General features: G+C 34.3%; 1 protein-coding gene and 1 long non-coding RNA gene across 4 annotated transcripts in view; one reads left to right on the forward strand and one right to left on the reverse strand.

The window, feature by feature from the left end:
* Window positions 1-16,269, forward strand: part of Lrrtm4 (leucine rich repeat transmembrane neuronal 4) — a 734,614-nt gene that overhangs the window by 143,398 nt on the left and 574,947 nt on the right. The window lies entirely within an intron of this gene.
* LOC144369589 (uncharacterized) lies at window positions 3,925-10,755 on the reverse strand. The gene is made up of 2 exons (XR_013429372.1): window positions 10,529-10,755; window positions 3,925-4,239 (listed from the first exon to the last, which is right to left on the reverse strand). It is a non-coding gene; the product is annotated as an uncharacterized LOC144369589 (long non-coding RNA).

Below are 16,269 nucleotides of genomic sequence, written 5' to 3' on the forward strand. Positions count from 1 at the left end.
CTTTTCCTGATTAATTATCTACATTTAATTAGGAGAAATCAACCTTAGACTTCTTTCATCCACCTCCTCTTTCCAAGTTTCTAAGGTTTAGAGTATTATAATAAAAGAGGACTTAAGAATACAGTAAACCACCATGTAATACAAAATCAGAGGATCTGAGTTCCAGTCTTGATTTTTATAGCTTATTCAGAAATAGGAATTATTACTGCACCTGTTGTACACATTAACTATGGAAATGGGAATATTTTAGTTATTGCGTTATCTACTTGTTTTGATAATCAACTAAACAACATATACCAAAAGAAACATGGGGGGAAATTCTGTTATTAAATATATATATCGTTATTAGATCACAGTAAAAATTATACACTCTCTACACTTAGTGTACATTTGTTGAACAAATAAGCAAATAAAAGAAGCAAACAATTTATCAATCATTGAGTTTTGCTGTATTTGAGCCACAGTTCAAAGATTCTTGTTATGCATAATCTACCATTTTACCTATGGGTAAAATGAAGAATCAAAGTAAGAGAAGACGATAGTAATATGCTGTCCTTAATGTATAAATAGTCTTTTTCTAAGAAACATATATTCAGACTTTGATTTCAATTAATCTTTTTGCTCAACACTGGAGTAGCCACAATGCAAGTTAATCACTTTACTGTTCTTTGTGTTGTTCAGGAAAACATCTGTTGTGTAGGTTGCCTGGTCTTACTGATGAATAACCTCTTCTGTCAGCCATGTTTTGGAAGAATGTATCTCTGACCCTGTTTATCTTCACATTCTCCTGATCTACTATGTATTATTTATATAATGGTTTTCAGGAATTTTTGAGCTTATTTCTTATCACCAAACCACCCATACATGCCCTATGTGATTCACTTAGAAACACTTTCACAAAATGTACACCCTAGAAACACCTTTTTAGTGATTTCCCCCATCTTTTAATTCTCATTCTCTCTCTCCTATCTCTCTCTCTCTTCCTCTCCTCTTTTTCTGTCAGTCCCCCCTTCTATCCCCACTTCCTCTCTTTGTTTTTCCACTTCCTTCATTCATTTATTCTTTACATTATTTTATTGATGCACTATTTTGTAGGGCATAAGAAAAAGAGATTCAGATGATCAGAGATTATTTTATAAGCAAATATTTTGGATTTGCATGCTCCCTTGAGTACTTGATCCAGCATGGACTGAAAATGAAGGTGTATTGCAATATCTGTGGGGTGCATCTTATAGATAATCCCACAGGCATGTGGTCTGAAGCAAAGAACCCAAGGTGGACATCATCTTGGAATGCTTCCATATCTAGAATACTTTAAAAGATCTCTGTATATACTTCATAAAAATCTTTTATTTATCTAATTAACTGAATACTGAGTAATCAATGCTCTTTGAAGTATAGTCATGCATTGTTTAGCAATCAGGAAGTGTTCTGAGAAAAGCATTGTTAGACAATGTTGGCCTAGTGCAAACATCATAGAATGTATGCACCTTAAATTAGGATGACTGTGACATCACTGGGATGAGTAATCTTATCAGTCCTGCATTTTGATGTTGCCTGAGCTGTGTAATGTGGCATAATATGATATAGGACTGTATTAGACTTTTGTTGTAATAAACATTGAGGGAATAAAGTGTTCAAGGAGAAAAAAAACAGACATTAAAATGCTAAATATAAAACTACCATTTAAAAATGATATAACACATGAAAGGGACCTCAGTATTTAATGGGCTGAATAAGAGCTGTTTTCTTCCTTATATTAACTTACTAAATCTTTTTATAATATCATTTCTACAGATAGATACATTAGTTTGCACATACACACATATACTCATATGCAGAAAAGAATGACTTGGTGTTTTACTTTCTGTGCCCACATGACACAAGAAATAGTTATTTTCAGTGGTTTTATTAATAAATAAAACCAACATAGTTAATATTGCATTATTTTACTCAACATTCAAAATAAATCTACCCAGTATAAAATAATACCATTTTACAGAAAAGAAAACAGACACACAGTTTACGTGACATGTTCAAGATCTCACAGCCAGTCAATGACAGTCTGGATCCAAATTCTGATCAGTTCTGATGAGGTGGAGAAGAGAAACCAAGCTGTTAAGTGGCCCAGACTCTTACACATGCGCAAATTCAAGGTGATTTTCTAGCTATTTGAAATGTATGCTACAGGGAACTTCTCATTACTAGACGCAAAACTTTGAGCACATTTTTAATCAGTATTAATCAATTTTATCTGCAAGCTTCAACATTTTGCCTTTCTTTCATAGAAAAGTAGAAAGTTATTTTAACTACACAGGATTCAATTCAGGTTGTTTTCATTTGTTTGAATTAAATAATTGAAAAGAATGTAATTTAGTTCCTCTAAGAGACTATATGCCCAGAACAGGTGTAACACTGGCAAGTGCCTCTGAGTGTCATTTCCAAACCCTGATTTTGTTTTCTCTCAAGTATCTACATGATGAAACAGGACTTGCAATGCTTTTGCTTCTTTTCATAAAACTCATTTATTTTTATTTGTTCTAATAAGTTATACATGACAATAGAAGGCATTTTGACACATCATTCACAAATGGAGTATAACTTCTCATTCTCCTGGTTGTATATGATGTAGAATGACACTGGTCATTCGATCATATATGCATATAGGGTAATATTATCCAATTCATTCTATTATTCTTCCTACCCCCATAACCCCTCCTCTCCCTTCACTCCCTTCTGCCTATTCCAAAGTTCCTCTATTTTTCCCTAGCCTTAGCCCCCCTCCCCCTTATTGTGAATTATCATCCACATATCAGAGAAAACATCTGGCCTTTGGGTTGGGGGAATTTGTTTGTTTTGCTTAGCATTTACCGGTAAATGCCATAATCTCATTCTCTTTTAAGCATTTGCTTCTTGATATGACTATAGTTGGTGGGTCAACACCTATTGGGGTGGTTATTTCATCTTTTAGAAAATTAATAAAAGTAACAAATATTAAATTAGAAAATAACTATTTTGGTTGCCTTCTAAATGTCTTCTACAAACTGAGTTTATCAAGCAGTTAACCAAGTAGAGGAAACTTTCTTATTTACTAATAATTCCTAATATTCAAAAGACATCTGAAAATGGAACTTTCACATTTTCACTGGCCACAAAGGGAGCTTTCTCTGTTTCATGTTTTGCTATTAAGGAACAATGTATTGAATCTCTACAATGATATTTCTGCCCAGGACATCAATATGATTTTCTCTCTTTCAGTGAAGATACACTGAGATGCACTGTGGCTTAACAATGTGAGCTCCCAGGTATTAAAAAGCCTTTTTAGTCAAGGTTTTTCCCAAGCTGGTGATCTTCTGATCATAATTCCTAAGATGTTGAACAGTAATTTTGCTTTATTCTATGAGGTAAAAAGAAAGTACCAGGGGTGGGGTTGTGGCTCAGAGGTAGAGCACTCACCTAGCATGTGCAAGGCGCTAGGTTCAATCCTCAACACCATATAAAAATAAATAAATAAAATAAAGGTATTGTGTCCAACTACAACTAAAAAACAAAAAAGAAAAGAAAGTACCAGCCTGTGATTTCCATGTTTGATGACAATACTGGCACAGAAATAATTTGATTTTTAATAAAAGTTGAGAGCATCAATTAAATAAACCTGTGGACTTTTTCAGTCTTCAGTTCAAGATACATTTTCACTTTTATGTGCCACAATATGTTTTACAAAACTTTTCTTTCCTTCTAAGCATGCAGAGCACATATTTCAAAAGACTGAATGAAATTCAAACCTGCTATAAGTAATTAGCTGATTCTCTATTTTACAACGAATGCTCTTCTTTTACTTCATTCTATCTGCATTTTCTTTCTCTTTTTGTTAAAGAAATTATACAGATTTATTTGTTTTTATTTATCACTGAAAGAGGAAAATGGTTTTTAATAGCTTTATTTTCAGCTCAAAACATGGTGAGAAAGTACTTTCGTTCTCTTCACTGTCAGCAAATCTATTTGTAGAATTTCTTTTGGAAGTCTTGATGTTGCAGGTGACTGCTGTAAGTTTCTTTAGTTAGGTCAGTGACCTAAAAACCTGAGTGAGGATTGCCATGGGCGATCCCAGTAGGAGGACTTTGAAGCTTGACTGATTCTTCTCCATGTTGTTTAAACCTATCCTCTGGAGTTCTGCTGCAAGAAGTAGCCTTGCTCTGCCTCCTTCTCTGTGTCACAGAGAGCAGCATCAAGAGGGGTCTGTTGCATCAGAGAACACAGAAAACAGAGCCAATTTCAGCTTAGTGTGGCCATGCTTAGGCTTGCTCCAGAACCAACTGGTTCAGCAGATATTAATTTATTTTTATATATTTATTTTTAATTCAAGATGGCCAAAGGTTTTTTTTTTTTTTTTAAATCAGAAAAGAGCCATTGCACACCGCCCCCCTTCAATTCTCACATTTAAAAATTCAGGAGATTTCCTTTGACTTACTCTTTGTATAATTAGCAGCACCTTGCTTTTTCAGAAAATATATTTGCCCTTCAATTAGGTTCCATTTCATTTGAATTAAGCAGAGAGCCCTAAAAGAGTTCAATATGTGGATGTCTTGTCCCTTTTCACAAGCTTGATGCCAATTTTCTCTACCTCAATATTCCTTTGTTCATTCAGGTCAACTTTTAATATAGAGAGAAAGGTAGTTTTAGTTGTCAATTCTGAGGCCTTTAGCATTCTCTGTATATCCTCCTTATAATAAGCTTTTGATCTCAGCATTCTCAGACTATTCAGTTAAGTTGTTATATCAGGAACTGATAAAGTTATGCTTCACTGGATAATATAGGATTGTATAATCAGAAGGCAGGATAATAAATCTTAAGTATTTTCTATTTTCATCTGAAATCCCTTTTTAACCTCACATCTGTGGTAGAAGATGGCAGTCTATTGATAAAAAAAAATGATTTAAGATTTGGAAAGTAAAATATATCAGTAAGAAATTAAAGTAAGCTCTGGGAGAAAGCTTTTATAAAGACTGGATTTACTACATTTTGATTAGAAAAATTTCTAGTCTGAGAGATCAAATAAGCAAAATTTACATTTTCTGTCATTCATTTAACAACATTTAACAAGTACTCACAGTGTGCAAAGCTGTGTGTAGGCACTGTGGGAGATATAAAGATGAATTAAACACAGTGCCTACCTGTAAAAACCTTAGGGGAAACAAAAATGTGCATAAATAGCTAGAATACAAGCTGGAAATATGATAAATGCCTTCAGGGGAGCATAAAGTCTATTGAGTTCAGCAGCTTGTGGAGATTATTTTCTTGCTGAAATAAAATGTAGAATATATATGCATAGATGATTCATGTATGTGAACACACGTGGGTGGTTCTATTGTATGTTATGTAATCAGTCTTTGAAATGAATAATTGTTTGGTGGCTTTAATATGAAACCAATACAACTAAATGACCCTGCTTTTAATGTTCAAAGAAATGTTTCAGTACAAATTTCAATTCTAAGACGGGAAATATATGAAATAGCTAATAATAAGCAAAATTAACACCTTGGCAAATGTCATAGAATCACAACTATTTATATCTAATTTTTTCAAAGCTGGCAAAAAAAATTACAAGGAAAACTGGACCATTAAAAAAAATCAAGAAGAATAGCTGATATGATACTGAAATAAATATTAGTGGATGTTAACTCATCAAAATGATTTGTGTCATGAATAATTTGGAATAAGGCCTCTGTCCAATGGTCTTAGAGCAGAGAGATTCCAAAAATAACCCTGGCAGTTTCTGCACACAGAGAGCAGAAATAGTTTAATAATAGCAAGAGAGGCTCAAGTGAGATTTATAAATTTTCAGAAAGAACAAATTCAATATGAAGGAAGCATCAGAGCAACTTACTCAGAATTGAGAATTTATAAAAATTCTGCAGATTGACCAAACAGTCTTGAGTGAAATTACAGATGAGGCTATCTCTTGAAAGCAAAGGCTATGTTGACATAGCCAGAACTAAGTTCAAGCACTGGGTACTTTGGGGTCTCCTTCTGTGAATTGTGACGTTTTTAACCTTCTTGAGCCATTTTCCAAGGTAGATGTCTGAAAGCCCAGGTAAAATGAACATCTACCCCATTGATTGTTATAAAAAACAAATAAGTTTTTACATATGAAGCATAATGGTGATATCATCTCAGAAATTAGGTCTCCGTAACTAACTCTTTCTCACAGACAAAAGCAGAACCTGACAGCAGAGCCAGAGAAAGAAAACACTGACATGGGAAAGTGGAAAGTAATTATTCCTAATGCTATGATAGTTCCTTACTTCCCTGAATGAAAATTCTAAGTAGACGCCAGAAATTTTATAACAGAATAAAAATAATCATATCCTGTTTTTTATTCAAATTATTTTGTTTTTACAGAGTGAATACTTTCCTCTAGTTCTTTGTGACCCTAAATTTGCTTTTTGTGGCAAAATCTCTTTTGCTAACTGTTGCATAAAATGTTCTCATAATAATGGGCTAACATGCAATGTTTTGCTCTTTGTATACATTGTATAACGTGCACAAGAAGTTAAGTATACCTATCTCATCAAGTGTTTATCATTTTTTTTAAATGATGAATACTTTAAAAATCCTTTCTCCTAGCTGTTTAAAATACACAAACTTTATTGTGATTTATGGTCACTATACTTAGCAATGGCACCCCAGAACTTCTTGTTCCTCGTTTAATGGTAAGTTTGCCCATTCCACCTCACACCCATGTCCCAGCTCTCCTTGGCCTCTGATACAAGACTTCAGTTCTCAACTTCTATGAGATCTGGTATTCTTAATTTAAAGTGTTGAGTTGTATTAAATGATACACAAACTTTTATCTGCATTATAGATAGAGATTCCTGAATGTTGCAAAAATGCAGGAACTATATTTGATACTTCACTGTGGTACATTTGCCAAATTAATCACAGGGCATAATATCAAATTCAAATTTCAAATTAACAAGGGGGACTTTTTTGGTGGGTGTAAATATATTCTGAATTTTACATAAAACATTGTTATACGGAGAAATTATTCACTATTAACCTGAAATTCAAATTTAATGGTGCATATGGTATTTTCATTCGCTGAGTATAATAATCTTAGACTGTAGGAAGTCCACACATCTGCATATGCCAAACCCTAAACAAACTAATTAAGGAGTTGTTTATCCATTAATCCATTCATCTCTGTCCTCCTCCTCCTCCTCCTCTCCCCTCCTTCCTTTAGACCATAATTATTCTGACATAAGTAATTCCAATAGCCCACCAACTGCCTCTGGCTTTACTTTCTCCCTTCTACACTCTGTAGTAAAATGATTGTTCTAAAACACCAACCTGATCAAGGTGACTTGCATACTAAAATCTTGTTAATGGCTCTCCAATGCCCTCAAGATAAAATGTAAACTCCTTAGTAAATAATGTCAAACCCTAGGTGGTCTGCTTCTGTCTTCCTCTTCCCTTTGTTGTAAATTAAATTTAGCCACAGTTAGCCTCATCCAGTCCTGATGTGTCTGCCTAGAAAGATCTCAACCTTTCCCCATTTTGCCCCTGGAGAACTCCTGCTCACCAATCTCAGTCTTTGCGCATGGTGTTCACCTTTTCTCTTCACTTATCTTCTAGTGTTCCAATTTTAGCCTTTTATAACATGTATCAAATAGTACTTCCATTGCCTCTTTACTCCTTAGTCTCCCCAGTAGGCTCTGCCCTGGGAGGGAAGGGATTGCCTTTTTTAAGTTTAATACACACCGTTTGACACATTTTATTTAAAAAGGTGCATTGAATGAAGGAAAAGATTTTTAGTTTAATAGTATATCAGGGCTGCAGGTAAGATGTAATGAGAGCATTTTTTTGAAACAATAAAGCAGCAAAAATAAAGCAAAACTTTTAAACGGTTCTTATGTTTTGCTTTGATTATTCATTAATAGCATGGGTTTTTATTTTACAAGTAAATATTATATATATTTATGGTACACAAAATGATGTTTTGATATATATTTATTTAACATTTGGATTTCTTCACATAATTACAGATTTTGTTTTTTGTTTTCTTTTGGTCTTTCTGTGGTGAGAACACTTAAAATCTACACTCTTTGCAATTTTCAAATATAACATATATTGTTTTTAGCTATAGTCACAAAGATGTAACAGATCTCTTGGAATTTTTTTCTAATAGAAATTTAGTGTTCTGACTAACATCTACTCGATTTCCCCAGACCTCAGATTCTGGTGAGCTTTATTCTCTGTTTCCATTTTTTTTTTTTTTTTTTTTTTTACATTCTACACATAAGTGAGAACATGAAGTCTATGTTTTTCTGTGCCTGGCTTATTTCATTTAGCATAATGTCTTCCAGGTTCAACTGCATTGTCAAAAATGGCAGGATTTCTTTCTAAGGCTGAATAATATTCCTTTGTGTCTAGATGCCCCATTTTCCTTATCCATTCTTGCACTGACGAACAGTTAAATTCATTTGTATCTCGGCTTTAGTGAATAGTGCTACAGTGAATATAGGAACACCCTTGACACAGTTCCTGCATGCTAGGTAAATAGCTTCCAATTATTTTTAAAATATTATATATCACTCTAAGCTATAGTATCTCATTTTGATAAGCATTAAAGATAGATGTGAACTTTCTTACTTCTAATTCTTCTAAAAAAGAATTTTCTTACTTCTAATTGGGATTTTTTAAAACTTTGATATAAAACAAATTTTAATAAATTTTAATAGGTAATGAATAGACAGTATTCAAAAAGAACCAAAGGCACCCAGTCGTGTCATGTCCCCCCCTCCCCGCACACAGCCACTGATGTTCTGCCCAGCAGAAGCATCTTCAGAGTTCCTCAAGTGCCTTCCAGAGAATGTTTATTCAAATAAGAGCAAATGTATGTAAATAGAAACACACTTACATTTCCATTGTTTCTTTGGGTAATTAAATCTTTAACTAGTAAAGAATAAAAAGTTAGAAAGTTTTCATCTTACCTACTCAAGCAGCTATTTCATAAGAAAATTTTTTTTTGCTTGGTTTCACTATTTTGATCAGTAATTAAGTAATTAAATATTCATTAATGAAGAATTTGTAATGTCCTGATTGCAAATTTTAAGTGGGTCATGCTCCACAAAAATATGCTCCTTTTCATTGTCTTGAGGTTTTAAAGATTTAAATAGACGGCTTCCCTGAATAAAATGTATCTCCTTCTTTACCAGTTTTTTTCCTCTGTATTGAATTTTTGAACTATTTCTAAGGATCTTTTCTATTTCTCGAATACTTTTATTCATTCTCAATGCTCAAAACAATTTTTAAAATATTATTATTCACTAAGTATACAATGTTAGATATATTTTCATCCAAATATAAGTGAAAGTAAATAAAAATATTTACCTCTAAAACGTTATTTTTCTCTAAAATATTCAATGTTACATATTATAATTTGTGTTAACCTCTCAATTTTAACTATAGAAATAATTTTTAAAATCATATTTGTGGATAGATAATTTCATTTAGCAATTTGTAAAGTTAATGTTACCTGTGTATATAGTAATAAAACTATGTTAATTTTAATTTTTTAGAATCTAAGAACATTTCTGGATGTTAGTGTTAAGAACAGTGATTATTCATATGTATTTTGTCTAAACCTTCATACTTACACACTTATCAGTGATATAAATCACTTCACAGTGCAAAATGCTTTGGCACTGCTGTGTGAAACTTACATGAAAATTTCAAGAATGGATACTTCTGGAAGCGCAAACTGGAACAAGAAAAAAACATAGATGCCTCATAATTCTTAAAAATTATATTTTACTATGTCAGAATCTATTGCCCTCATGGTAACTTTCCAAGTAAATTCATTTATGTTCTTTTTCCTGAGCCCATTCCTTGTTCAAGTGCTGTACATAGTGTCAGAAGCATCATCCAACTTCCCATACATTACAGCATACAAATTTTTCAGAACTCAGAAACAGCTGCCTTTGGTTTCAAACGAATGGGGCAAACATGTTGAAAAGTTCCCTGGAATATGAACAATGTAGGATTAAGTATTATGCTGAACCTGAATGTTGAATTCTGAGCAACAAGATGTCAGTGTGTTCTGTACTGCACATTGTGTATGAGCTTTTGATATATCAAATCCCTCTAAGTCTCTGGACTCCATAGAGAGGCCCCTGTTGCCTAGATTTAATAGTAGCACTGATGTGCTCGCCTTGGCAGCACATATACTAAAATTGAAACGATACAGAGAAGATTGATGGTTGCACTGATACGATTATCAGGTTGTCTGCTGTCCTTACTAATGGTCTCCATGAATGTTCCCCCTACTGGATTCACAAAACCTAGCACAGTGTCTGGCACATATTTATTGGGAGCTCAAGAAACAGAAGGTACCAAAAAAGGAAGGGACAAAGGAAAGAAAGCAGGAAGGGTGAAGTACATTATATGTACATACAGATAGATATCGATGTAAATGTATTTCAATGAATGACAATGACATAAAACATATTCTCATTATAGTGCTTACCTGTAATCCCCTCCACTCAGGAGGCCAAGGCAGGAGAAACACAAGTTCCAGGTCAGCCTTAGCAATTTAGCAAGACACTGTCTCAGTGGAAGACTGCCCCTGGGTTCAATCCCTGATACTGAAAAACAAACAAATAAACAAACAACAACAACAAAAGCCCTGAACATATTCTCCAATATGGCTGCTGCTGTTTTAGTCAGGTTTTTGAGTCATTCTGAACAAAAAGTCAGACCAAAACAACTTAGAGAAGGAAAAGTTTATTTGGTGCTCACAGTTTCAGAGGTCTCTGTTAATGAATAACCAATTCCATTGCTCTGGGCTGAAGGTGAAGCAAAACATCATGGCAGAAGTTTGTGTGGAGGTGTGGAGGAGGAATGCAGCTCAGGACATGGCTATCAGAAAGAGTCAGGTAGAGGGAGCATGCTCTACTTTATCAGGGTCAAAATATCAACCCCAAAGTTATGGCTCCAGTAACCTATCTACTTCAGCCACACCCTGCCTGCCTCCAGTTATTTCTGTCAATGGGTTAATCCACTGATTGGGTTCCATCACTCATCAACTATAATCACGTCACCTGGGAACTTTCTTGCATAGTCTCACACTGAGCTTTTTGAGGACACTTCGTATCTAAGCCAAAATAACTACTTTGGGAAATATTGAGAAAAGACGCATCTAAAACAACTAACAAACTTCAAATACCTAAGTCACTAAACTGAATCACTGCTTTATAAGTAGAATGCTATTATGTTTGTTATGAATGATTTGATGTGCTAACAATTATATTAAAAATAAAAACGTTATGAATTAACCTAAGAAGGAAACAATAGTTATAAATCTCCAAATGCTTATATTATACCTGACTATAACACAACTGCATGAGAGAAAAATAATGTAATGGCCACACTAAAATGAAGGAAAGAAACAACAAAAAAATGGAGCTCTTCTAGATTTATTTCCCCCAAAATCAATTAAACTGTGACTGCATACTCCTTCAGCACTGCTGTCAGAGTTTTGAATGTCTGATGGAGATAAATAATATTCTGGACTTGTAGTTGTGAGATCTGTGTGCCACCCACTGCACAGCCTGACCTTGGAGAGTGACCGAGCCTCCCTCCATTTGGACTGGATGATATTTATGGTTCATTCCGGCTCCAGCATTCCATATCTCATCTAATCCTCTCTGTGAAGATTCATTTCGTTCACTTCATTCACACGTTCACACTAAACTTAAATAACTGTCACTCTCAGGAACCCTTGCTTGTTTTCTTTCTTTCTTTTTCTTTTTTTTTTTTTTTTTTTTAAGATTGAAGTTACTAATCTGACTTTTCCTTTTCCCATGATGGGCATGTCCCTCGGTCTTCTGCTACAAGTGTCAGGTAAATCAATTTATCCTGCAGTGACAAGACCTTTATCCAGGAAGTAGCATAAAGCCTGCATCAAAAGAGTGATTTGAGCAGGAAAAGAAAAAGGAACTCATCTAATCCTCCTCTGTTATGTGAAAATATAGAGAACACATTTATATATCCTGTGCCATATTTTTTTAATGTTTTTGAATTAAGATGTAATAAAGTTTGAGAATATTTTAAATGGTATGAGCCTTATTCAAAGAACATAACATAGACACTAGGGATGTAGCTCAGTAATACAGTACTTGCAATAACATGCCTGAGGCCTTGGGTTCAATTCCCAGCACCATAAAAATAACAACAACAACAACAACAACAACAACAAAAGATAACACAGTGGGTAAAGAAATTTCATTAACTTTTAGACATATGCTTTACAACTCACTACCATTTTCTTAGTTGGTATGATTTTTCTTTAGCTAAGATAGGTTCCTATCAAGAAATATGAAGGTGTTAGCCTGCCTGGAAGCTCACAAGTTAGCCTGGCCATATGTTCACAGAAGTGGACAGGAGGATCAGGAAGATTCTCTGCACAAGAATAGTCTAGTTTCATGTTCATGAGGTCCCCTTACCCACCTCCATGTCCCAAGGGTGATGCCGAGTAGTCCAACTTGATGTTGCACATGCAGTGGGTTTATGAGGCTCTTTAGAAACGTAAAGCTTAGGGAACCCTGATTTTTAAAGAGGACTGCCAGAAAACTGCCGAAATTTTACCCTGTAAGGAGGCATTCTGGAAAACAAGTGATTCTTCCTTTTGTTTAGAAGACATGCAGGGAAACATGAGAAAAATGGAAAATTATCTCCCAGTAGTTCTCAACAAACAAACAAAAATCAAAAGCAAGAACTTGAATATGCAAATCTGCATGCATGTGAATCAGTATGCTCACTTTCATGAGGAAGAAGTAAGAGACACCATAATCAAACGAATTTAGCCATGAGTAATATCTATAAATACCTGCCAAACCCCAGCCATTTCCACAAATTCTTCTAATTCTAAAGCAACTCCATGAAGAATTTCATACTATTCTCCATTGCACAGGGAAGGAAATTAATGTTCCTGCAAGGAATATTTCCTGGCTGTTGGTCCTGGAACCATTCATAGTAGCACTAGGATTCAAATTCCATAAAGAGTATTGAGAAACAATCATTATAAAGCCAGTATGTTGAGGGAAAATGATAAGCAGTTTTTCAACACGATGTTTCTCTTGTTTTATTCACTTTGTAGATTAGTCTGGATATATGTAAGCCAGTTGTTAGGAAGTAGTAATGAGGCTGTAGTGAGAAACTAAGGCAGCACCCAGACCCCCTTTCAAACCTCGATTCTTGTGATGGAGTCAGAAAGATTTCAGATGTGTTGCTCAGAGTAACAGGTAACAGAGTGACAGGTTATTGAAGAGACAGGAAAAGGAAAAGGGGACACTCTCAAGTGAGAGGATGGATACTCTCAGACAGGAGACAGTGTGCCTCTCTTGCACTCCAGTTTTATCCGAGATCCCAGAGAAGTTTCCAGAGAGTCTTGCCCAGGTCGACCTCTTGACTATTGAGTGACAGCAGGATGACATTGGACTTTCAAATCCCCTCGACCATGACAAGTCCAGGTCCTTTTGGCCCATGCTGACTAGTTCCAATTAGATTCTTAAATATAAATTCTTACAAATTTGGTACTTAAAAGGAATTATCTTTATCTCCCCGAGTTCTGTGACCTGGTCTATGAAAAGTGTGACAGAATCTCCCCTTTCAGGGTAACTTGTGTTCCTCTTATTGACATTATTTTTTCAGCCTACAATTCTCCTGAAGATAACAGGTAGTTTTTGCTAAGGAATGTAACATATCCTCTCCACTAAAGCCAGGCAGTTTCAAGTAAATTACTTCTAGGAACAAAAAGCATGTAAGGGTCCACAGAATGGGCCAATTTTATAGAATTATTCATTAACTTTTTGTTCCCACCACTCACATGTTTGTCCCCTATTGGTAGTAATTATCATTCTATAAATAAATTTATAAAATCACTCTTGAGTTAGAAAGCTTATTTATCTAATTTCTCCAATACACTTTTTCTTCTCATCCTTTTCTTTTCCCTCCTCTTACTCTTCCTCATCTTTTCTTTTTCTCTCTTTTTTTTGGCCTCTTAAAATGCAGTTATTTGGGGGAAATTTTGATGATGAATTGGGATCAATGACAATCAATGTCACAATATTTTCTCTTAGAAATAATCTTTCCATCCTCCATATCATAACCTATAACACCTAAAATTGTACCAAATAACATATCATAAGTATATTCTAGATCTTTATTTTTTATTAATAAAAGAGAAAAAATAAAGAAAAAGAGCATCTAATTATTAATTTAGTACCATAGGTGTTAATGGAGTGAGAGTTTGAGGTTTACGATTTCCAAAGCATGTTCTCATGTTTTAAAGTAATCTTTTTAGTCATTTTAAGAATATTAGAAGTTGTGGTTTTTCAATCTGAAGTTTTCTGTCATAGTAGATTTTAGAAAACTGCACTTTTAAATCTTATCTGTGTCAGAACACAACTGCCCGGGCAGTCAGTGAGTGGGTTAATGGTGGAACAAAGAATTGCAGTACATAAATATTATCAGAGCCAACAGCAGCTAAGAGGATTTGTTCTTACCAGTGAATCTGCTTGGGAAAGCTCTTTGGAACCACAGTAAACAGAATTCTATTCTCTTGCTTATTGTTAATGTAGTTGTTAGTTGACTTAATTTTGACTAAGCCCCAAGGATAAAAGGTTGAAAAATGTACAGCTAGAATTATTAATGGAATTTATAAAACCAAATGGGTCATTAGAGTGCAATCTAATGCAGATCGCTTTCGAAAGATTGTATTCTCCATTATCTTTAGATCTGTTTCTTGGACTCCAGGGTTAGCACAGGGAGATCCTGCTGTGATTATTAACCTCTTAAGAAGGCATTACCCAGTGTTGTTAGTGTCCTACCTCACAGTGTGCCCATTCTCCCCTTCTCCTTTCATTTCCATGTGCTTTGGCTTGGCACTTGAAGATGAAAAGAAATTCAGCATAACCAGGAGATTAGTGGCTTCTTGTAAACGCCTATGACTTGAAGATTTTCATGGTCAGATTTTTGCGGAAGCATGTCGATGTAACGTAAAATTTGTGTTTAATAGAGTTGAATTTCAGTTTACAGCATGATAAGGCCATATGTATTAACTTTAAACCTAAGCTTCTTCCATCTTTGCATCCTTGCCTTCATAAGTTCGGGGTTCCATCAACACTGGTTTATTCAGTTTATTCACTTTCCCAGAAATATTATTTCAAATTTTGTGATTTTTTAAATTTTATTTTTAATTTTTTTTCCAATTCCTTCTTTTTCACCAGAAGGAGGTAAAGACAGAGATGATCCAGTTTAGGTCCCATTCTTTTCTTTTAAACTTTTCCTTACACATCAGGGTCTTCAACGATTTTTTTCTGTTTCTTTAACTTCTAAATACTTCTGTTTTTCCTTTCATTAAGATCTCAGTAAAAACTGTCTATTGCTTGTGGTAATAATACTACGAATGTTAATAGTAATAACTAGTATAATAGCAAGGGAAGTAGTGATAACTAATTAACATTTATGGGTAGCTTAGTATACATCAGACATTGTACAAAATATTTTTCTCATTTATTTTTCCTAATAACCTAATAAAGTAAGTGCTTTAAGGAAGTTAAGATAATAGGTACTTAAATAATGAGACAACTTGCATAAAGTCTCACAGCTAATCAATGTTGAAACTGGTATTCAAATAGGTTTTCTAATTCAAGACCTCACATTCTAAACCATCAGACTTTATTTTGTGATTTTAGTGATCTCTTTTTAAAAAATCTTCCTTATCTCTTTAGAGTGCAAACTTTTTGAAGGAAAGGGTAATGTTTTGTACATCTCTGCCTCCCTCACAGAGTCTAATTTGCCGCATTAAGTCATTAATTGAACATTGATATAATGAATTGTAAGTTTGGATGTTTTACAAAATACAAATAAGAGTAATAATAAGACACCTTACTCATTTAAGAATGTCTCTGTCATTGGTCTCTATCCAGCTCTATATTAAACACCTAAATAGCACAGCTTGGTGCAGTGGTTCTCATACTTAAACTTGCATCACAAATCTTTGAAGGTCTTATCCAAGTATGGATTTCTCCAAAGTGTCTGATTCAACAGATCTCAGGTCTTAGAGAGCCATTAGCTAATGGCTATAGAATCATAAATGAATAACTAAAATCTCAGCACTGAAACTTATAAGCCGTGTGAACTTGAGTAAGTGGGTCTCAGTTTCTTCATATAAAGCAAACATTAAAAGTTTTGTGTGAATTCAAT

This window comes from Ictidomys tridecemlineatus, chromosome 12 (genome assembly GCF_052094955.1).
Source record: "Ictidomys tridecemlineatus isolate mIctTri1 chromosome 12, mIctTri1.hap1, whole genome shotgun sequence".
NCBI classification, from domain to species: Eukaryota; Metazoa; Chordata; class Mammalia; order Rodentia; family Sciuridae; genus Ictidomys; species Ictidomys tridecemlineatus.